This window comes from Amblyomma maculatum, chromosome 5 (assembly GCF_055883805.1).
Source record: "Amblyomma maculatum isolate TAMU_Amacu chromosome 5, ASM5588380v1, whole genome shotgun sequence".
NCBI classification, from domain to species: Eukaryota; Metazoa; Arthropoda; class Arachnida; order Ixodida; family Ixodidae; genus Amblyomma; species Amblyomma maculatum.
This window is the reverse complement of record NC_139348.1, coordinates 130,047,822-130,071,431: the sequence shown is the minus strand read 5'-3', so window position 1 is coordinate 130,071,431 and position 23,610 is coordinate 130,047,822.

Sequence of the window (23,610 nt, the reverse complement as noted above, 5' to 3'; positions counted from 1 at the left end):
GATTTTTGCAGCGAAGCAAAAGTAACCTAATCTAAAACACGACAAACAAAAACTGGGAAGTTGAGAGTCGGGAAATGACATATATAAAACTGATCACTCGTGAACAAATGCTGTTATTTACAATATTATTTTTCAGATGTTTCGCGGAAAATTGGCCGATGACGTTTTATAGTTTGTTGAAATTGCCATATGCATTCTGAGAACTGAGTGTAATCAGTTCTTGATATCGGTGTCGCTCCCTCATAGAAAGAAGAGACCAAAGCGCGTTTGTGACAGCAGGCTACCTAACTGACCATTGCAGCGTTTCTATTTTGACCTGTGACAATATTTCGAATGTGCTTACTTAACAGCATACTTCAAGACAATGAATCACGTGTCACCACAGGCTATGATTAGTAGGTATTACTGGTCTTCGTAACTGCCAAGCGGTCATTTATAGCCCCCGAAAAAATGAAGCAATGACTACGATACGACGGCTGTCAAAAAGAATACTTTACGTCGTTTCTGAACTAGTATGTTGACAATAATATGTGTTGCCTGGAATACTTTTAACTGTGCAAAGTATTTAGATGGAATGTCCAAAGCGGTTAATTCGGCATTGTTTCAACGCCTGCATAGCTCCTTTTACCTTTAATTTTGGAAGTCTTGTCATGTGGATTAGAATGGGTCTGTCTTTAACATAAAGCAAGTCGCGTAGATGACTGTCTTCAAGAAACCAGGACAAGCTCTCGCTCTTAGTATTGTCCGTTAGCCACGAGTGTAGGTCTTCCTCATTTGTAGCCGACAGTCCAACTTCGTGTAGTCGTCGTATTCTCGACGGCTGCATTCCTGGGTATGTCCATAAGAAATGGCGAAGATCCACCTCGGCGGCCGGCTTTGGACACTTAGGGCATGTGCTCGACACTGCATCTTCTTGAGAGCTCCATCAGCACGTTACCGACAGGATAAGGGCGACCCCAGCCCTAATCATTGTACGGAACGCCTCTTCCACTCTCGTTAGGTTATGAGGGAGGGGGTAAGTACACGGGGGAATCAGGGCACGTACACGTTTCCTTACAGCAGATGCCAAGATTGGGAGAGCGAAGCGGGGATTAAATGGGAGGCTTGTGGGTGAGGCCCTCGCGTTACGGGCTTGGTGAGTAAGGGCGTCTGTTTTTTATGATCAATGTTCTTAGCGTTTTGTATCCCCTGTATCTGAGTGCGTTTTGTTATTTTCCTATTTAGAGTATGTATTTCCTGAGTAATGCTTACCTTTTTTGTAGCCCTCTTGGAATTGTTTAATAGGAGCTATAAACTCGGTGTGTATGTGAGCTTCAATTATAAATGGTATGGTATTTATAGCCTCCACCACATAGCGGATAGTATAAATCTTCATCACAAATGAGTCCTGGTGGTCCATTACGTACTACAGATGTGTTAATAACTCGGTATGTGTGGGGCTGGTAGTTGCGGTTCTTTCACCACTTGAATGACCGATGCGTCTGTATAAGCGGTACATATTCAGGGACTGATATCAACCGGTGGACGCGTGTTGTTGACTGTGCTTTACAATGGAGCTTAGTAGTCTTGTTAGTAATCATTGTTGTCCAAGGAGGCAGTATATTATTTTCGCTTCCTGTGCTATTACTTCATTGTATATGACTGCAACAAGCGCAATATACTTTCTCTTTAAATTTCTTGTTTCTTCTCTCTGTTGAATAATTTCCTTGATAGTATTCAACTGTACATATTTTTTAAGTATAGAGAATCCAAGTGTCGCAGCGTGGCGCTGAGGGCACCAGCGAACAGCGCCATCTCTGAGTGGCTCAACAAAACCTACCGGTCAAATAGACTGTCTCTCCCATTTACTTGCGTGCGTCTGCTCCATCTGCACGTGAAAGGAACTTGTTCCGAGCGCGCGTGTGCGCTTTGTCGCCTTGTGTCGGGAGGCTGCTGTGGAAGATTTACTTAATGCGCGCTTCCTTGGTTTAGAAAATCAGTATTTTGCGCTTTTCTCGTCAGCCTATCTTTTTGTGTGAAGGAATCTTCACATTGTATACGAAGTGAAAATTAAGAGGCTGGCTTATTTAAGGCTTTCTCGTAACCATACTTCACTTGCTGATTAGGCATTGTGTAAAAAGTAAATTCTCCACCTAGGGACATGTACACATAGGATCCTTTAAGAAGGCCAAGTGTTGTTTTTTTTGTTTTAATAACGTTATTTATTGCCTCAGGGCATAACGGAAAATGTAAAAAGAAAACAGCTTAAAGGGGTAATAAATGAAAGAAAAAAGGTTGGCTGTTCCAATAAAGTTCAAGAGAGAGTGGTGATAAGGCCCTTGCGTCCAAGCAATGTATGAAGATGAGTAGTTGTTAGGCGAAAGGCCCACTGCAGTCACGTGCCGAATTCTCGTCGGCTTCAGTGCCGGGCATACCCAAGTGTTCCTCGTTTCAGTTCTCATCATATAAATAAATCTGCTAAGTTATCTCTAAATTTCCGTGCGTCTCTGCTTCGGCGACCACCGCCTTTTCTATGGCCGAGTTCTTGAAGGCGATGGCTTACTGATCCCCTGGCTGCCTTGTAATCATGGCTGAGTAATGTTTTAATGCGTTGCAATTCCGGCTGTTTACGTGCTTTTTTAGCCAGTGCATCCTGAATTTATGGGTGCGGTTAGCGTATTTAACGTATGATATACTTTAACAAATGTCTACTGATCCGTAGCCACAATGTCGCTTTGCCCGCCCACTACATTCGTTCTCGGGTCGGTAATCTCAGAAACTACTACCAGGACATTGCCTTGGTATGCTTCGATCGTCGGCCCCTTGCATACATTTTTACCAACCACGTGCCGCAGCCGATGCGAGAAGCATTCTATCTAAAAATACTACCTTACTTGTTTTATTGTAGACTCAAACCCCGCTGTAAGAGTCAAGATTTGCGTTCCAGTGCTATCCCATCAGGTTTTTTAGCTAGGGCACTAGACCAGAATATTATTCTGCACTTTTTACGTGTTTATACAATCCGGGGGCAATTTAAAGTGCCATCCACTCCCCTGCTTCTCCCACCCCCTTCTACCTTTTGCGGGGATAATAGAAAATTCCAGGGGTGTACTGCTGCAGATAATGTTGCGGCATGTTGGCTTCATTGTAACGTTGCAGTATCTAAAGCATTTTGCGCTTTAAGTGCTGATCCCTGGCAAGAGCCGCAAGAGCCTGCTGTGCTGTTTTGTGTCAACCGCGATTGATGGCGATACGAATCCGTGCAACGGGAGATTCCTTGTCTGATTTGTTTTCAAATTTGTTTGCGCAGATTTTGTAATGTGTACGCTGGTCTCAAACAAATATACTCAGGAACCGCTTTATAACAATTTTGTTCAATGTAAGCTTATACACACCACAGGCTGATCGTCTTTCATTCAGGTATTGCAGTAAATATTTTAGTGAAAATAGTTACTGCGGGCAAGCATGAAAGCCAGAGTATGATCCGCCTCCACCGATAGTCATATGTTTTCTCGCAATGCCAACAATACATTTTAGGAGATATAGGTGCTGTTAACCGGTCCTGTATTTTCCAGGGCCGTATATATGGGTCCTGCGCTCATCATGATGTAGAGATTGGATGTGCTCCACTACCATTAGGATTTGTTTCTTCAAGGTTGCAGAGGCAAATTTTGATGTACACGAATTTTTATGTGATGTATGTCCCAGCTAAATTGGATCAAGAGCTAAAAACAAATTCTGTTTCAAATGTAAATGAAGTGGTTAATATTTAAAGCATATTTTTCGTTATCTACTTCCACATGGGCTCCCGTCAGCGTATTCGTTAATTGCAAGCAACAATCGCCGTACCTCGTGCGTTCTTATGTTGTACGTGCATATCTGCAACTGGTGAGGAGCCTGCAGCAAGAAAGTACAGGGAATAAACCTTCCTTTCTGCAGGAACATGACAAGCATGCTCGAGCATAACCGAAATACGTCGCTGCGCGCAGAACTATTTATCGATAATGCAAACACGGGGGCCAGTTGGTTGATCATTCTGTGGAATACTGCGCTACTTGATATACAGAGACAAATGGACGACGACACACGAATAAAGCGCAAACTTACAACTATTTATTTTTATCGACAAAACACGTACATATTTTGCGCTTTATTCGTGTGTCGTCGTCCATTTGTCTCTGTATATCAAGTAGCGCAGTATTCCACAGATTTATCGATAGCTGCATATCAACAGTAATCCTTATTTGAGGGTTTGCATATTGCCGCCTCTGCTCCGCTGGCGGATGTGAAGCTAAAGGACGCACTATGATTTGCAAGGGAAAGGTTGAGGGTCACCGGAGACGGTGCAGGCAGCGAAAGCGATGGTTAGATGGCATCCTCGAGGCGCTGCAGATGAAGTTATGTGATGTTAGGAAGATAGTGAGAGACCGGAAAGCGTGGCGTGGCATGGTCCATAGGGTCCCGAAGAGTCGGACACAGCTGAACGACTGAACTGAACTGAACTGAACTGAACTGACGACACGCAGTACTGCACCAGATATATTTGTATCTAGAAAGAAAAACAGACGCTCTAAGACGATGACGAAACAACCTGTACATGATATATCGCGAAATCCTGAGATGTGCGTTAGAAAAATCGATACGTTAAAATGATGGAGGACATTATTATTCCTCGGCAAACAACGACTAATATGAGAAAAGGATACAAAGTGCGAAACAGCAAAGTAACGCTAGAAAAGGAAAAATATAAGCGTAGGGGGTAGAGTTCCCTTTCGCCGCATTATAGCTGATTATTTTGTTAAAAATTTATATAGCTCTTTCATGCATTTAAAGGCATAGTATAGCTGATTACTTTGTTGGTGATGTATATAGCCCAACAAGGTTGACGACTGGGCAAGTTGGTAAGAGTTCATACTTAACCAGCCAAAGGACGAGACACAGGAAAGAAGAGGGCAGGACTAGCAACATTCAGTTGCTAGTCCAGCCTTGTCCTGTGTCTCGTCCTTTGGCTGGTTAAGTATGAATGTATATAGCTGTTTGCTGCATTTAAACGCGTGTAATAAATACTATGCTAAAAAAATGTTCACCGTAGCATAGTCACTTGCCTTACCTATTCGCACCGACTGGACAGGTGCATGAAAGGACTCTCTCGGAATTCCTTAAGGAGGTTGCAGACACCTTCACTTTCATCACTGAGCGCTTTTCTTTAGATCACCTGTATAGCCTACCCAGAAGGCAAATGACAGAGGTTCTTACTGATTCTTTGTTTTTCATACCTTTTCATCGCCAACCTAATCAGAAATTTCTTGACACTGGCATTTTAAAGAGTGTTTAGCGCATGTGCATTCAGTCCGCAGCAAAAACATTCCTTTTTAAACTGCACACATCAAAGCTCCCTGTTGAGGCAAGGCTTCACGCCAAGCAGAATTTTGTTCCATGGCGGATGAGTTGCCGTCTGTGTAACACGCCAGAGACCATTGACCGCTGCTGTATTCAGTGCAGCGGTGCTGTGTTTTTCCGGGACATATTGCAGCGGACGCTAAAGAAGGACATAGAAATCAAGCAGTATAGTATTTTCGCATTTGCCCGTTCGGAAGAACTGGGATGTGCCTTATGATTTGTTTAGGTTTATAGGGCTATTTTGTTAATTGAAAAGTCAAATGATATACCGTCATGCTGAACAACCACGATCATTAAGGTCATTCTTCCGAGAGCAGTGCGCTTTGGTGCAGTACGTGTATGCTGTCTTGGAAGAGCCGCCTAGTTGACTACGGCATCTCGATGCGTGTGTGCGTTCCTGAGTTTTGACGTTTTTTTATAGTGGGGAATTACTGGGTTATAGTGGGCTTGTACTATGCAGCCACGGGATTTGAGGCATGAGCTGTCTTAGTTTTCATTCCTTGGTAGTTTTCTCACGCAATAAAGAAAAACATTTCGCCCTATTATATTGTACATAAGTAGCGTTTTGCGTGCTTTTCGTAGATTTCGTTTTGGTGAATTTTTTTTTCTCAAAACAAGACAACAAAGAAAAAAAGTATAGTGGTTAGAGTTCTGGGCTGGCTTGTGATGGTATGATGGTTCGATTCCCGGTACGGAAAAAAATTTTGTCTTACTTTTATTTTTTGAAATAAATTATTTTGTACTTTTGAAATTTTTTTAGCTTGGGCCCACATTCTACAATCCATATATCCAACAACTCTTATAACCCCATGTTCAATAACCTGGTATGAATAGGTCCCATATATATAATTTCTCGTTCTATTTTTGCATTCTGGGCAGCTGAAGCACATGCATCAGCTCTTTCATTTCCATTTATACCGACGTGACTTGGCACCCAGCAGAATTTAATTTCGTGTCCCCGTGTTTCACTTGTTATTATGCAATGTATTATATTTCCTAATAAGGGTTGGTGTCGCATTTCTGGTGTACCTCATAGAGATGTCATAAAATATATACAAGAAAAATTAAAAGAGAAATGTCAGGATTCATTGGACAAACAAATCAACAATAAGTTACATGTACTGAAACCCGTGGTAGAGGAATGGAAAACATGTAGCCACCAAGAGCGTTTCATTGAAGTGGTTCTATGTCGTCTTTGTATCGGTCACACACACCTTACACATAACTTTTTACTAACGAAACATGATCAGCCTACATGTGAAGACTGTGGAGACGTGCTTACAATCAACCATATCCTAATCAGTTGTACAAGACTTGAAGGCATACGACAGAAGTACTTCCCACAACTGTACAATGAGCATATACCATTCCACCCAAGCTTACTTTTAGGAGAAGGGTCACTCTGACATTTCCTGCATACTCTCGTTCCTTATAAGTTATAGGACCTATAATAACCTTTTAGAGCCCTTTAATATAGTTCAGATTTTTAACCTTGCTTTTGGCGCATGATGGCCGTAGTCGTCTATGTGCCATAAAACACAACAGAACACATATATATAATTTCTTTTTAATAGGCACCACACATCTGCCAATGCAACACCGATACGACATGACGCAGATCTCCAGTATACACACGACCGCATCCAACACACCAATCCCTTCGGAGCAAAAAATCAGAGACCAAAGGCCTCGGCACTGCCGAAATCCGGCGCCACCAACCGCCGACTTCCAGATCTCTGTCCATCCATACTTGCAGGATGAAGGTCACAAAAAAAAAATAAAACAAAAACGATGCACAAGAACAAGGAGGAAGACAGGACTAAGAGCTCAGCAAACAACTTTTCGAAAAAGAGGGAGCAGTATTTAAGAAGTTCGCTGTCAGGCCACGTCACCGCGACATGCAATCGTGAACGGGAAACATAAAAAAAATAATGTGCTATCTTCATCTCTGGCACGGTGAAGTGAGGGGAGGAACGCACAGATTCCTATTAAGGCCAGAAAATAGGACATGTTCATACGACTGAGACCAACTCTGGTAAAACATTGCAGAAAACTAAACGTATACGGCAAGACGGTAATCTAAAACACAGAAACAAGCATAAAATCAGCAGGAAGAGAGACAAAAGTCGCTAAAACGTGAAGGTAACTATGACGAAAAAGCCTGACGAACAAAGAAAAAGCCAGCAACTCACACAGTAAAACATCAAAAACAGCAAGATAGGGGAAGCAAAATCGATAATAATATGACAACAATCTTGATTGAAAACACGATCAACAAAAGTTAGGCCAGCAAATAACATAGAAAAACTTCACAAACATCGAAATTGAAGTGAAAAAGAAGAAGCGACTTTAACAGAGCTGTTAAAATCTATAACTTCCTGCCGGAGAAATTGAAAGCTTTCTCAAACAATGATCCTTCAAACGAAGTATGTTTGGCAGCTTCTATTATCTCACATGTGCGCTTACGGTTGTGTTTCCCTATCATTGTGCTTTTTACGAAGTCTGGCAAGCAACTAAAGGCACCGATGCCACTAGCCTTGTAGAGACTAGCGCCAATTATTTCGTGCTGAGAAAAGAGTTCACTGAAACAAACAATGTGGCAAGGCCCCGCTGAAAAACATTTGATTACACCAACGGAAGTGTCCACGTTAAAACCTTTCAGTACAACGTAAAACCTCCCTGTCGATGTACATCGCGTTAGCCCTGTTTTCCCGTGACGTCATCCTCAGTATGAACTATCATATGGACCGCAATGCTATTATCAATTTGCAAAAAATGTCGATAAGATTTTTGATTGAGAACGCCATACACATCAATGATCTTAGCTACGCTTCACATTCTTGATGAGCATATTAATGCGCTGCCACGTCCAAGTAATATGGTGCCATGCTGTCCATATCAATTCAGCCAACTGAATTTACCGTCGAGACGAAGCAGATTTTGCTTTCAGATAAAGGAACTCTAGTTTGTAGGGCAGTTGTTTCTCTTGAAAGTGAAATATTGACGTCTTCTTGAGGAACATCAACAGTGATCCCGCACATCTAAATAGATGGACGACTTTAATATAAGTTTATCCCATAACTGAAACTATGCGCGCACGCTCTGTAACTAGAATATCGGTAAACTGAATCTGACAGCCATGTTGAACTGACGTATGACGGAAAACTTAACATCGCATCAACAGAGCAAGTAAAATTAACAAACTTGCGCAGTTGCTACTGTCCTGCATCTGCAACATCGGCAAGGGTCTGTTCAACGCATCCTGTAATCCACCACGTTAATACAGAAGACACAGTTCGACCACTCCGGTAGTAGCCTTATGGGGTATCCGCAAAAAACGCACTATATTAAAGTACTAAGTACGCATATGTTCGATAATGACGTAATTCTACCTTCACGAAGCAGCGGGCAGCATGTGTAAAGAAACAAGACGATTCATAGCGTTTCTAGCGTCGGCTAACGTTGACAGACCAACATTACAAAAAATATGTCTTCCTCTGCTGATAAACGATGACGTCTTGCATCGCCTCAGTAGAACCAGGTACCTCTCCTCTAAGGATGCCATCTATACTTCTCAGTTTCAAATTCTTGCCCTTTCTTCTCTGCTTCACGCCAGAAACCTTTCAGAGCCTCCTGGACACAGTTCTTGCTGGACAGAAGTGAGAAGTATAGTCTTTTATACTTCGAAGGCGGTATTGTTGTCACCAGCAAATCTACGGCTCTTGCGCTGAAAACCGAAAATTTCACATTTGTCTTAAAAAGAGCTGATGTTCCTAGTCCACATTGTGAACCAGTCAGGAGACTTGTATCGTGAAAAAGAGTTGCTATTGACTATTTTCCAACGCCGCAGAACCAGGAAATGTTCGCCAATCCCTTGGAATATGGGCCCAATACTGGCGCGGTTTGCGCAAAACTCGAAACCGCCACCCCCTTACGCGACTGAATATGACAGACATATTGTAACGTGGTGGCAAGCAAAGAGACGGCACAACATGGCGACTGGAACAACTATGATTTAATGTCTAGCCAAGCGCGAGGGCTCCTCTCGCGCCACTGCCGATCTTCTTCGCAACACTTCCCGGAGCCACCGAGCGATCGTCCCGATCGTTTCGTTGAAGTCGATGGGGACTTGATGGTATAGATATTCAAGAAAAAATAGAAGAGAATGCCGCGCTTGCCACCAGGATGACGATGAACACGATGATGCTTGGGTGATCCGCCTCACCTGGAGCTCTTCAACCATCCGTCACCAGAGTCCATGGGACCGATGGCTCGAGATCGCGACGAGTGGCTGGGCTTGGGTTGCGTGTACGTGTCCGGTTCCTTTGGGTCCTTCGTATCGGGTCTGGTTGGTCTGTATTTCTCCTAAGTGGCACGGGCCGAGGCTCTTTATTTTTCTTTCCTTTTCTGCCTCAACATAACATATGTATTTCTCCTTGTCTTCAGATCCGGGCTGGGGGCTGGGTGGTGGTAGGCGGTCGGGTCTGGGCAGGAAGGGCTGGGGCGAAGCTGCTCGGCGATGTCCCTGGGCCCTCGGTCGATGGTCTCGGCTTACAGATGGAGTCGATGTTCCAAAGCGAGGATGGGGATGACGTACGCCGCATCTCCAACCAAAACGGGCTGTCACCACGTAACAATATCTTTCACTTGGGGCGTGCAGCACGTGCAGGCACTTCAGGAGCTTCAACGTCGTGTGCAGACGCCACAAGTTCTGGCCGTATTTAGACGACAATGCCGGTGCACAATGGCACAACGATGTCGTTTTTGTCCCTCTCCTTAACTTGATATACAGACTAGAGAACAACATGCGGTCACCAATTCTGGATGGGCTTTGCATAATACCGAGGCGAACAACTCTGCAACTGAAAAGGGTTGGCTCCGCATCGTTTTGTCTCTGTTTCGACGGTACCTATTCGAGATCCCTCTAAACTCGTCTCCGACCATCACGCGCACTGTCCGCTCTCAACCCTCAATGATCTTTTAGCATGCCTCGCAAGTCGAAGCCTATGACTTGGAAAGTATAGAAGTGAGACGTACAAATCGAACCTTAAGCACTTACAGCGCGTACAGCCAGCTCTGGAAGCCACTCGTACTACTTACCTGTTGGGGAAGTCCCTCTGCCAAGTAAACTGACTCAGACAGCTGCCAGGCGGCCGGGCAAGGACCACGTAATCAACTTAAAATTGGAGTACTTTTCAAGGGTTTTGGTCAATTCTGGTGCAGCCAGTTCAACCAAAACTGCCGATCAACAATGCAATGACCCAAACCTCCGATCTTCTTTCTTGAGGCTGCTAGCAGCGCAATACTTAAGCATTTAAGTCGCTTTTTTCTTGCCTCTGCTTACACGACAGAGTTCTTAACAAGGAGAATTTTGGGGATATAAACAGCGCGAGAACAAGTACGTCTGTGTGTTGTCACGTCCTTGTTTTCAGCTGATGTTTATCCCAGTTCTCCATGCACCACCTAGCCCACCAAAATGCTAAGAAGAATTTTATCCCCGAGAGTCTCCGATACTTACTTTGCGTAACATAAATCCTACGGAATGAAATTTTGAAGCCAGACACAGCTAACCGGCCTCCGGGCAACTTGGAATATCACGGAGGCTCGTTAGAATTCAGGACTGACACTACTGGCCTTACTTATTAAGCAATGGGTGCATTGCGCTCTAACTTACCGTGATTGCCAGCGCCTAAAGGTTCCTTCTACCAATCCAGCCGGTCTTCTAAAGCCCGTTAAACTACAGTCTAGACCACTTCAAACAAAACAGGAAAGAGGTTGCTGGCATCGGTTCCTTGCGTCGAGCGCTGGCAACAGTTGTTCTATGCTAGCTACTGATTGCCTAACACGCTAGTGGGAACAACAGCTCCTCCGAGTGCCTCCGCCTTTGAAGTTGCCAAACCCTTCCTGCTGCAAATGTTTCTTGAACACTGCACCGAAGGGTCTGATCAGCGACCAAGAAACTGCATTTTCAATGGAGCTTATCCACCATATTCTTTTTCTTGGTCGTACCAACCGCCATGGGAAAACTGAATACCATCCGCAGGCAAGTGGACTGACCGAAAATCTCTCAGCAAAGCGCCTGCAGACGTCTTGTCAATCTATGAGGGTGTGGATGGATGAAGTCTTACCTTGCGTCACATTTAAATACAACACTGCGGCGCAGGACACGACCAAAATCACTCCGCTCAGGCTTGTTTACGGAGAAGAGGTATCGACCTCACAGCCCGGCATGCTAAAACATGAAGACGAAACCAGAAACGACGACGTTGTCCCCTTTCTATAACGCGCTGAAAAATCTTGCCAGCGCGCAAGTATGTGAATCCAAACTCTACAAGGCTGAGGTGCATAACGCGACAACGTGTGACTACGAACTGCAAAATATATTTGAGGCGAGCTGGTCTTGATTTGGTATCGCATTTGAATGCGCGAACGCACCGAAAAACTACTGCGCTTTTTTTTTCCCGGTTCATACTGCGTACTGCGAAGAGTTAGTGCCCTCCATTAGGAAGTTGTTCTTTACTATGAACAAGAGCCCCGACGTCACAAGCGTTTCGAGATGGTCCACGTGCTCTCATTAAAACATTTTTGTGCTATAACGCAGTGACCACTATTCAGCCCCATGATTAAATTTTAACATCAGGTCAATGCTTCCCAAACAACAGGGGAAGAGGGGGGGGGGGGGGGGGGGGGGGGGGGGGGCTGATTAAGTTGCATGCGCTGGAGACAACAAAGTGAAGCAGTATATAAATGCAACGGCTAAAAACAGGACTCGAAAACTGTTCCCACTGAACTCTGCTGTTGTCCAATCTCTACTCTGACGCGAACGCCATTGCCAGGGTCCTAGTTTGCTGAACGATACCTGGAAATCTAGCGAAAAGAACGAAGTTATCTTTTTTATGAAGGGAATTTCCTTTCGAGGCTCGCTTGCGGAGCTGAACCCTTACAGCACAAGCGATTACACAGATATAAAAATATAGTTTGGTTTGCAAGTGTATTGGCAGACACTATCGAAGTGCGTCAAGAATAGGAACGTATTGTTAAAATCTGCTCATTGTATATTCGTTATTTTGCGAGCTGTAAATACCTTGTTCTTGGAATAAAATATCTAAATATTCATGCAGTATAATAAATTAGACCCCAACCAAGTGACTCCGGTCACACGTGTCACGTGAACACGTGAACGTGAACGGTTACACGTGAACGGTTGACAGTAGCTGCAAATAATGAATATTTTATCAACTGCTGAGCCTTGCTGAGCCATACAAAATGTAATAAACATTTACCCTGCATGTGTATTGGAACCCCTGCCATCGTCAGTGCTGCACCCTCAGATGTACACAGCAGTGCTGTCCTCCCGGAGGCTCAATTATAACACTTTGCATAGCACAGGCATTTGTGCTTGGATCATCCTCTCTGTCAAATAGAACCTCCTGTGCTTTATCTATCTGTAAAAATAAAAAATAAAAGTATCATCACCGAGGCCGCCGTATACAGTTTTACAACAGTACACAGCTGTGGAATAATAATACACAGCTATCTCACCTGAAGCATCCAGCAAACCTTCAGCAGATGACCCTGAAGAACAGGCCGCAGGTGTAACTGTGTGGATGCAACAATTCAACCTCGATTAAAATTTTCATAATGGAGGCTTAATAGTTAAATTATTGGTTAGACTAAAGCAATTAAATAAATTGGCAATATGTAGCTTGTAATTTTTCAAACGCTACTATGAGGCACTACTCAGCCTAGGCGTGGTCAGTACCACGAGCATATGGCAGTTTGTGGGACGATTTGACTGGACGGTGTTCGTGATGTGATAACAACTTTATTTTTCCACCAGATAAGGAGGCCCCCCAATCCCCGGCCCCGGCACGCAGGCCTAAGGGACGGGAGCCGAGACCTCCGCGATTAGAAGCAGGCAAAGAGGTCTTGGCTTTTCGCGGCTTCTTCCGCCAGGTGGATGGCTTGTTTCTGTGGAGCAGGGGCCTCGCTCCGCAGCAGGGCTTCCCAGGCTTCTCTACCATTTATATTCTTTTTAGCCCCTGGGGAGCCAGCACATTCCCATATTATATGGTCGACAGTCCCTCCCTCCCCACAATGCTTGCATTTATCGTTTTTTCTATCGTCCATCTGGACATAATATGCCCAGACCGGGTTTACAAAGTTCCCAGCGTGCAGGCGCCGCCATGCGACTGCCTTCCAAATGTTTACACTTCTATCCGGTGGTGGCACCAGTCTCCTGCTTAACCTATAATTTTGAAGAATCTTCGTGCAATTTTGCAGACGCTCGTCCATGTTCCGGCAGTCGGGCGGCTCCACAGTTACCCGGAAGTAGAGAGCTCGGGCTAACCCGTGGGCCGCTTCGTTGCCAGGAACGGACGTGTGTGCAGGGTCCACATTAGGCGCATTTTCCTGTTTAGTCGTCTACTGGCCAGAATTCTTGCTGCTTCCGGCCAGACCCTACCCTTTCCAAAATTCCATATAGCCGTTATATCGCTGATTATAATCAGCGATAGCAAAACGGAAGGTGTGAGAATACTGACGTGACGTCAGTACATTTGAATTTCTTTACTCCAAAATTCCTCAGAATCTTAGCAAAACAAAACATCGCACTCTTGACACAGGGGCAAAGAAAGAAATGGCATCACAAAGCTGACTTCAACAGGCGTTATTCTTTATGCCCCCCTTTTATTTTGCTTGTTTCTCGCTTTATGTTCAGCTTTGTTATCTCGCGTCTTTTCAACTTTTGTTACGTAATCTTTCCGTCGCGTGCGAACCCAGCAGCTGTTACCTATGCTTTCCCACCCATTTTTCGGATTCATATATTGTATCGCTCTGCAGTAGAGTAACCATTTGAAGTCAGCGCTGTGGTGCCATTTCTTTCAGTGTCCCTTTGTGAAGAATGCGCTGTTTTGTTTTCCTAAGATGAATTACCAACTAGCCCGTTCTTCTACCCTTGCAAGTTCCTAAGAATCATTAGCTCGAATTATTTGCAGTAGAATGGAGCTGTAAAGGGCAATAATACTATTATTAGGTATGCAGACGAAACATCAAAAACCTAGCGGCACTGAGTAAGATTAAAGTAATTAAGGCCTTCAGGGCAGACCGGTGTGCATGAAATAATTTATTACATTCTATCTTGCGGATTAGTCGGGTCGCGGGAATGAGCGCACACGTATGTTATGTTATGGGCACTGTACGTTGAGACTGGCATTCGGTGTGGCACAAGAATAAAATACTTTTGCGTCCGCATCCCTGTGAACCTTGTCATGCAACGCACATGTGGAGCTAACACTGCAAGCATCAATTCACGTATATGCTTTAATCTTACCGACCGTACAGCTAGAGTTTTTATTTTTCGTCTTCATGCCTAATAATAGTAGTTTTATTGTCTTTTGCAGTTCTATTCTACTGAAGGTAATTCAAAGCGACCGTCTGAGTTCGCTCCTTATGACCAGCTTAGAACGAGGCGTCGCGATGCGATGGCGTGAGCAAGAACTTCCCAGTTGTTCTCGGAGGAAGGCTCGGAACAGATTGGCTTCGACCGCCTGTGAGGTCGCGCCGCATGAACTACGCAGGACTTTATGGCATGGTGCCGCGTGCCGATGGACGTCAGTAACAGTGTCCCCATTTTGGCATTTGGGAAATCAACTGGGCAGAGCTGTGTCTCTCAAACGACACACAACTGTGCCAGCGTGTTCGCGCCTTTAAACGCGCACCCTGTCTCCTCTTCGGTATGCTTGCGCAACGAATAAATCGCGTGGGTGATGCGATGCAACCGATCTTGAACAATAACCATACTTACTCACGAGCTTGTCATGACGATTCCCTGGTCGGCATCATGACAGAGAGAATGCACCGTTGCGTTAAGGCACTTTTTTAACGAGTTTTGTTGAGTCCACGCACGTGACAAGTCATTACTGATTAAACATTATATGAAAAAGTGCATTATCCACTCAGGGACAGGTGCACAGAGAAGTAAAACGAAGACTGAAAGTTCACCGCTCTACTGCTCATCATATAAATAACCCGGTTCTCTGTAAAATTCGCTCCATCTCTGCTTATATGACCACCACTTATCTATGGCAGAGGGCCTGAAGCCGACATTTACTCAGCCCCTGGTTGCCTTGTAGCTTTAGCCGATGCTACTTTATTCATGGTCGTGGTTAGCCTATTTAACATACAGGGTGCTCTATCAGATGCTTAATGATTCAGAGCCCTACAAAGCGGCTTTGACCGCCCGATGTAATCCTTCGTGTGTTGCTAACCTCTAAAAACTACTATTATGACTTTGCTCTCATACGCTTAATAAAGCAGCACTTTTGCGCGATCACACCGATGTCTGTAAATTGGGAGGGTTGCAAACAGTAAAGCTCCGCTACTTGCTACCCCGTATGTACGGCAGAACTTTGCATATGAGATGACATCTGCCATTTTCGCCTTTGAAATTGTACGCAACACCGGTTTACAGGAAACGTAAAAGTGCGAACCTATTCGGTTCCTGTAAAGTCTAGAATAGAAAAATTAAATCTCATAACTATGCAGGATAAGCTGTTGCAAGGATCGACAATGCATATTGAATGCGAAGGTTTACAATGGGACATAAGTGGAAAAGCCTGTAATGTGCCCATGTAGGAAAAGCCACTCGTTCGCAATCTTGGAAATGCAATTGTATTACGGGCGTTATCCTACATAGGTTATGAATAAAAAAGCCAATAGTAAGCACACACAGGTTGTATACGACAGACCAATATTCGCGTGACCGATGGCCCAGCAATGGAAAATGTAGCACACTCCCCGAGAGTTAATGCGGGTCTCATATTGATGTCAGTTTTCAACATTAAACCATTGTCGGTCCAATAATGATGTGTTGCTTAGGGCGCTAGTGACGCCAGTCTGCGAACTCCCTTGCGGTTTCTCATTCGCGTAGAAGTAATTTCGTTAAAACATTGTTAATTGCCTAAGGGCTGAAGGCTCCGCCTTCTAGAATACGGGTCCGCGAGCAATGGTCTCCCCCGACGAGTGAAAAACCAAGTCTTTCTTAAAAACACCGGTTTATTCCGGATCAACAGAAAAGTATAAAATAAAAAAGAAACAGCATTGGTCAAAACTGCGCTGAAAGCACGCCGTCGAAGTGCGCGACAATGGACTATGCAGAATAAAACGGAACATGGGTCAGGACTTCACCGCTGCCACACAAAACACACTGCGGCACGGATAGGGCGAGTAATAGGGCCAAAGCGTTGATCACGGTACAAAAACATTGTTACTCGCGTGGCAGCACTCACGCTAACACTTCTAATGCATTCTTGTAGGCACCGCTTCCGTCTTCGTCTGGTAGGACCCCGCTCCATCGTCCGTGTACATCCCGCCGGCCTGGGTCGCTGCCTCGGCGCCCTTCGCTAGCCGACCGCCCGGCGAAAAAAGCCCCGAGCCATGCTTCCGACGCGCTTATCTACCCTCGGTCTCGCGCCGATGACATGCCACCGCCGCTCCAGGCAGCTCGCTCATGCGTACTCGCGCTGCCCGGGCGGACACCAACAAAAAGCGCACGCGGTTTGAAACACTAAAAGGGCTTGTGGGGCCCCACAAGGCATAAATGAATGGCAAAAAGGAAAAGTTGGCTGTAATAAATCATTATCCTGTAGTGCGATTCATGACTCCGGTTGTCGTTTGCATGAATGATGACGCAAGCAGCAGCCGCGTTGTCATATTTGCTCCTTGAGTCATCATTCATTCAAATAACAACTGGAGTCATGAATCGCACTACAGAAAACATGCCATTAATCTATGTACAATCATTACGTCACCAGTTCTGCGATTAAATTTTCATTCCCTCTTCTTGTCCGCTTCACTGCGATCAAAGAACCCGTACGGGTTCTTAAACGTCTTTTCTCATGTTGCCTGACCAGACGAGCTTTCGTTGAACCCTTGACTACATGTCGATACGAAATTTCGCTTTTCGCGTTCAGGAACGCATGCAGCGGTAATTCACAGCAGAAAAGAAACACCGAGAAGTAGAGCGTTTAATTGCGCTTTCAATCGTCGGTATCTCGTCGAGTGGTCCAGGCTGACCGCAGGATCAAGAAGTGGCGAGTATAATATTGCTCTGTCTCGTCTGCAGGAAATTTCTTCGATTTGCCTTTGGGTGCAACTGCTCAAGCGCGAGCACTACGGTGTGTACCGTTTACAGAGCAGATTCTTTCTTCTTGCTCGCGCTGTTAAAAAAAAAAAAAAAAAGAACTCCTAAAGAGATGCGCTCAAATATCGCATTATCAAACAACGTAATAGTCGAAATATTTTTATTGTATTTTTTGTGTCAATCTGTACAAGAAGACAAATGAATTATCTATACTGGACTTAGATTGCAGAAAGCAGCAGTACCTCCCTTGCCATAGTAGACCACTGTAGTTGGTCTCCTTTGTGGGTTCTGGTCAGGAAATAACGTGGCAGCAATAGGAATATCTTGAGCAACATTTGTTTAGAGAATAACGGTACTATTTTTTTCTTCAAAGATAGGTCGATTTATTTATTCATCTTTATCAAAGTGACCCAGAAACATATTCAAGACACCAGTCCCCCAGCTTGTGGGCCGTCACTGAGAATTTTAATAACGATGAAGTGAAAGAATTTCACTCTTTGAAGCAATCAATCCAAAGATGGCCCGGTCGGCATTTACCCTCGTAGCATTCTCCTAATTGGCACAAATGTTTATGATTTGTTCCCATCCGGGTGTACTCTTGATGCGTAACAATCTGAGAAGCAAAAAGAAAGAAAATGTTACACTGTGAGCAAATATTTTTCAGTATTAGGTTTATTTTTTGTATACATCATGCTCCCTGTTTTCAAAGAAAGCAGATGTTTGCTCAGAATATTATTTTTTCTACCACCGCTTCCACGATGTTACGAATCTTTTAACTGATATTTCCTCTTAATTAGTTTTCGCCTCGAGGGGGAACCTATGCGGGCGCTCCTTTTAACAGCATGCTAACTCAGATATAGAAGCTGGTGTTAAAGTGTGCTATTTTGCGATGACAAAGTCTGATTTTGTACCATGCGCTGCAGGCGAAGTCTATAAAAGCGTACAATGAGATGAGCGCCAGCCCTGTAGGTAAAATTTTCTGCGCTTAGTTTTGGCGGTACGAGTAAATTTATTCGGATATTTTTAACAGCTTAATATGAATGATAAATTCTGGCTTTACGCACTTTGTAAATAATTTAAAAGAATACTTCAAAATTGCACTAGGATTTCTACGCTGACGTTTATTTCGGAAAAGGCGCCTTGTGCTGATTTTTGTATTTGAATATGCTCGAGAGGTATGTATTTTTTTTTTAAATAGACACGTCCCACTTGGCGGCGAGGTGCTGGATGATACATTAAATAACAAACGCAGTGGCCTAAAGAAGCTTGATCTCATTTGCCTGCGAATAAAAACTTAGCCTCCACAATTAGACCCCGCGAAGTGTTACACTTAGTGCGAGATTGTGCTAACTGCCTATTCTGTTTTCAACCTGCACAACCGAGCTTCTAGGTTTGGTGATCTTGTCATCTTGTCCCCAGAATGCATGAAATCTACTCTTCAAAATGCGGAGAAAAACACTTTTATGTCATACGAGTGGCAGGAAAACTTGCTGATTGATTGACTAGTGGGTGGCAGTATCTTGTCTCATGTAACAAGCCCCTTCACTAAATTGTGTTCTTCTTTCCTTGCGCTTTGTGTGTCAGGACATGTATTACATGCGGCTATGTGCACTCTACCATGTACCATGTACGCCTGGTACGGGGGTCAGGTGTGGCGAAAACAATGATAATGAACATGTAACTGTTGCTCCTTCATGGGGCGTTCTATGTCTTTCCCGTTCTAATATCACAACGTCCCGCTCCACAACCGCGGAATAACAGCGAGCGAAGGCGCTGACGTCATTCGGGTCCAAATAAGGACGCTTAGACTTTCTCACGCGCACATAAGTTGGAGTCACAAGTTCAAGAGTCATGAAATATTTACCTACGCAAAAAGCTGAAAAATCTAAATATAACGTTTTGCGAGAAATACGCGCTCTTAATATGCTCAAACATATTTAAATTTTCAGTATGTTATTAAATTGAAACAGTGAATGCTAAATGTCAAGTACTGACAAAAAGAATATATCGCACTGACATTAGCGCATCCGAATAAAATAACTTACTGCACATTCTCCGCCGTAGGTTATCACTGAAACTCCTGAACCACTCGGGCATTTGTTAGTGCAAGCTATGCGTACCTGTAAAAAATAAAGTTTTGGCAAAAATGTTTCTGTGCGTGCACCATTGAAAGGAAACCATCCAACTTTATCAGACTGCTCGCTGTGGACCTTCCTTGATGGCATGCTTCACGTGGCATTCGAATTACGGCATACAATAGAACGATTACACAATGCCAGTGCTAAATAATGAATAGGCTGCGTTTGGTCTTGTCCAAAATAGCCTCTTTCGAGCTCTTATGCGTGCATTCCACGACAAGGACACTCACATAACGTGCAGAAACGAATTTTTTTTTTCAGTTATTTCGGTCATTACACAGCACAGTTTCCATTTCTAGAAGACACATCGTTTTAGAAATGAACACCAATATTCCTCCTTCATTCTAGCACCAACTATGGCCTTTTAGCTGCTCTGAACTCGAAGTGGTGGCAGCTTCATTTTGCTGCTTTGGTAAAGGCCGTCATCCACACATCTGTCTGTGTAACAACGCCAGTAGTGCGGCCAAGAGTTTAGTGAGCTTAAAACCTGGCACGCCTGTTGCCCTTCATAAAGAGCGGAGTCTAGTCTGCACTACAAATTACGCCATATGCTCGAATAACTCACTAGTGCGTTTTTCCACGAGGTCGTACTCCAAGCCGGCGTGTCGTTGCAGCCTGCTCTGCATGGATCTCGGCAACGGGTGGAGTTAACTGATTGCGAAGACGGCACACTGAAACGCTGATTTGCTACCTTGACGCGCTTTCGTTGAAGGATAACACCGCGCCTTTCACTCAGCGAGCAAGTCCATTTTCTTTATTATAGGGCTGCCAGGATTTCTATAACGCTAGTTTCTAGTCGCCATGAGTTAGAAGGGGATTGACCGAGAAAATGGTCACTGCTCGATAATCAAGACGTGGCATCATTCTGGGCTATCTCAGTCTTTATTGAAACTTAAGATAAGTTTGCATTTGAATGACATTTATTATTAGCAGCCCAGTGCAGCACGCAGTGCTCTAGTGCGGGAGCATTTGTTAGAAGTAATCTTCACAATAACGGCCTGGGGGGCGAGTTGGTGCATGATGGAATTGAACGGCGGTGGAATTGTGGTGTCCCCTTCTTGTGTGTGTCCATTTCCGTGTTGCGCCGCCGTTCAATTCTGTAATCTTCACACATTGTAGAAAGTGAGTGCATTGGAATACGCAAGACAACAAAATGACTGACCAGAGCACAAATCAAATCTGCTAACAGCCGTATCTGCGGCAACATCCATCACGGCGCTCCCACCACCTACCAAAAACACTTCGATGACACTTAGGCTGGGCCTTTTAAGGTACCACGTGACAGAATTAATGGCTGCAATCGGCAGCACTTCTCGCAGACCGTCGTTTTCGCACATGCACTTTGTCATTTGCCTATTGCTAACATTTTAATTTCTGCCTCTTTTATCTCAAGCATCCCCATTAGCATATGCTGGTAAGCTTTCACATTATATACAAGACATTCTTACATATAGCCCCGCAATTACCAAGCTGTACAGATGTGCGTTCGTGGCCTAAGGGCACCGTGTCTTATTCAAGACCTATTTGAGCCGGGTTACTCTTGCATGTTACCTACATCTCATAGGAGCTATAGGGAACGTGGCCATATCATAGGAAGAAGGCCGATGGATCGCTGTCTGAATTACAACAGGTTGCTCGTAATATATGCATCAGAAGCACAGACACTGGCGGAATCTCTACACCTAGGATCAGGGAACCCCTACAGTCCTTCCGGTTCCGTGGTCATTTCGGCAAGGAACGCTGTGCTAGTCAAGACGGCACAAGACTTTACCGACTGGGACAGAACTTCCCGCTCTTCGTGCCGCCACTGATTAGATTCATCATGAAAGTCCTCAGCGATGGTACAAAATCCTAGGGAGCACTTTGGATCACTAAACTGCGATGAGGCGAAAGCCTCTATAACGCGGTTGTCCTAAGCCCTCCGCTACGCCACCTATTTCTCCATGTTTACTCTCTCACATTCGCGATGATGCGATAGCATAAGCTACCAGCCAACAATAAAAAGTCCCGCTTTAACTGAGCCGTGTGAACGCGCCTGCGTGGCCTAGAGACAATGTGAATGCAAGGGCGTTGGCAGGCTGATTCTGATATGAAAGGAGAAACCTAAGCTTCGTAATTTCCCGAAGGCCTACGTCCTGTTAGTGCCCGGCCATATCAGGTGCCATCAACAGCCGCCCACGTAACGAAAGCGTTACGAACGCGCGGACGGACGGACAGACGGACAACGATCCGCGAGCATGAGCCATTAGAGAGATTTAGCTTACCGTGATCCGCGATCCGCCACCGCGGCTCTCTACCGCGCGTGGGCGGGGCGGTCAAGCTGATTGGTCCCGACGCGGCAGGTCTGTGTGCCGACATCCAGTATGTGGCGCCATCTGTTGGCGTCAAGGGATCTGGGCATGCGCAGTAGAACGCGCGGTGGCGGATCCCAGTAGCGGATCGCGGATCACGGTAAGCTAAAACTCTCTATTATCGCCTTAAAAGTAGCGCTCTGTGGTTTACAGAACGCTCTTCGTCGTGGCTTTCACGAGAAACTGGTATTGGAAATCTGTGAGCTACATTATTTCGTCACCAATAAAAGGTACTAAATCACTTTACAATGGCTCTCTGTACGCTACTCTGTACGCGCTGACATCGCACAGCACACGGACGCCATTTCGTTTCGCAAACGCAGCCGCCGAAGTCGGGTTGGAACCCGGGAACTCCAGACATAGTCGGGCGTCTTACCACTGCACCACCCCTGCGATACAGAGTTCAAGTTCATGAATTTTGTTTTACTCTATGAACTACGCCCGTAACCTCTTCGTGGTAAGATATAAGTGCACCGATCCTTACCGCATAGATCGCATAACCAAAGGTCACCCTTTCTTTTTTCTGAACAAGCTCTCCTATTTTCCTTGATCAAGTACCCAAGTAACACTATAATGGGACAGCCGTTAAAGCTGAGACACTACGATACGAAACGGAAGGTCGTATTCTTCGTAATAAGAAAGCAGCGCCGTAGGCCTGCTTATAGGTATGTATTTTATACAGCTATAAAAGTAAAGTATTTGTTTCATGGCCTTTCTGCTACATACGTCCTGAGGCGGCACAGCGGCTTTTGCCTGTAGCTGCCTATTCTAACCTGGGGCTTGATTCCAGTCGAGAATAACATATTTTGATCCAGGCAAAATACGGAAAGAAGATTCCTGCACGCTACTCAGCTTCAGAGCACGTAAATAATTCCATGTGATCTTCATAAAATGTCGTACACTTCACTTCAGAATATAATGAAAGCGCATTTTAGCTTGTTTCAGGTGCGCCAACCGCTCCAGTACATGACTGCGGCGCATCATGGCAACGACTGCTCTAATTAGACAGTATAAATAGTTACGTATTACTGTCTCTAATTTCACGCGCAACGCGATGCGACATGTTTGTACAAAGGCTGTATACGGGCAGCAAACCTTACTTGAGAGCTAACAGTAGAATAATGAGGTTCCCCCCTTGGCCGAGCTGATATTCCTTTCTGCCATTTTTTACCAAGTTTCCCAAGCTTTCCTACGCCAAGCCACCTATAGCACTGACAGCAGGCTAACTCCTTTAGTGATCACTTAGCTTGATCGCCGTAAAATTAACCTTTCCACTAGGGCATTTCTTCATAACCAGTCTCATTCCTAGATTGAAATCCCAATAGTTACTACTTCTACGTCCATTGCTTCTCAGCAATCATTATTTTCTTCGAAAAAGCAGCCAACGAATATTTCACAACTGCAGCTCGGTATCGAGTGCCCCTGTTTTTACTGTAGTCGCTCGTGCAATAATTTGGGTTTAAGAAAATGAGGAGATGTAGTGGAGGGTCAATGCAAGGAATAGTCGGTAATTCTCTCGCGTATAAGGCACCGAGTTTGAAAAAATTGGCATAAAAATGCTACACACTTTTCCTTTCGATGTAGTCACAAACCGCGGGGT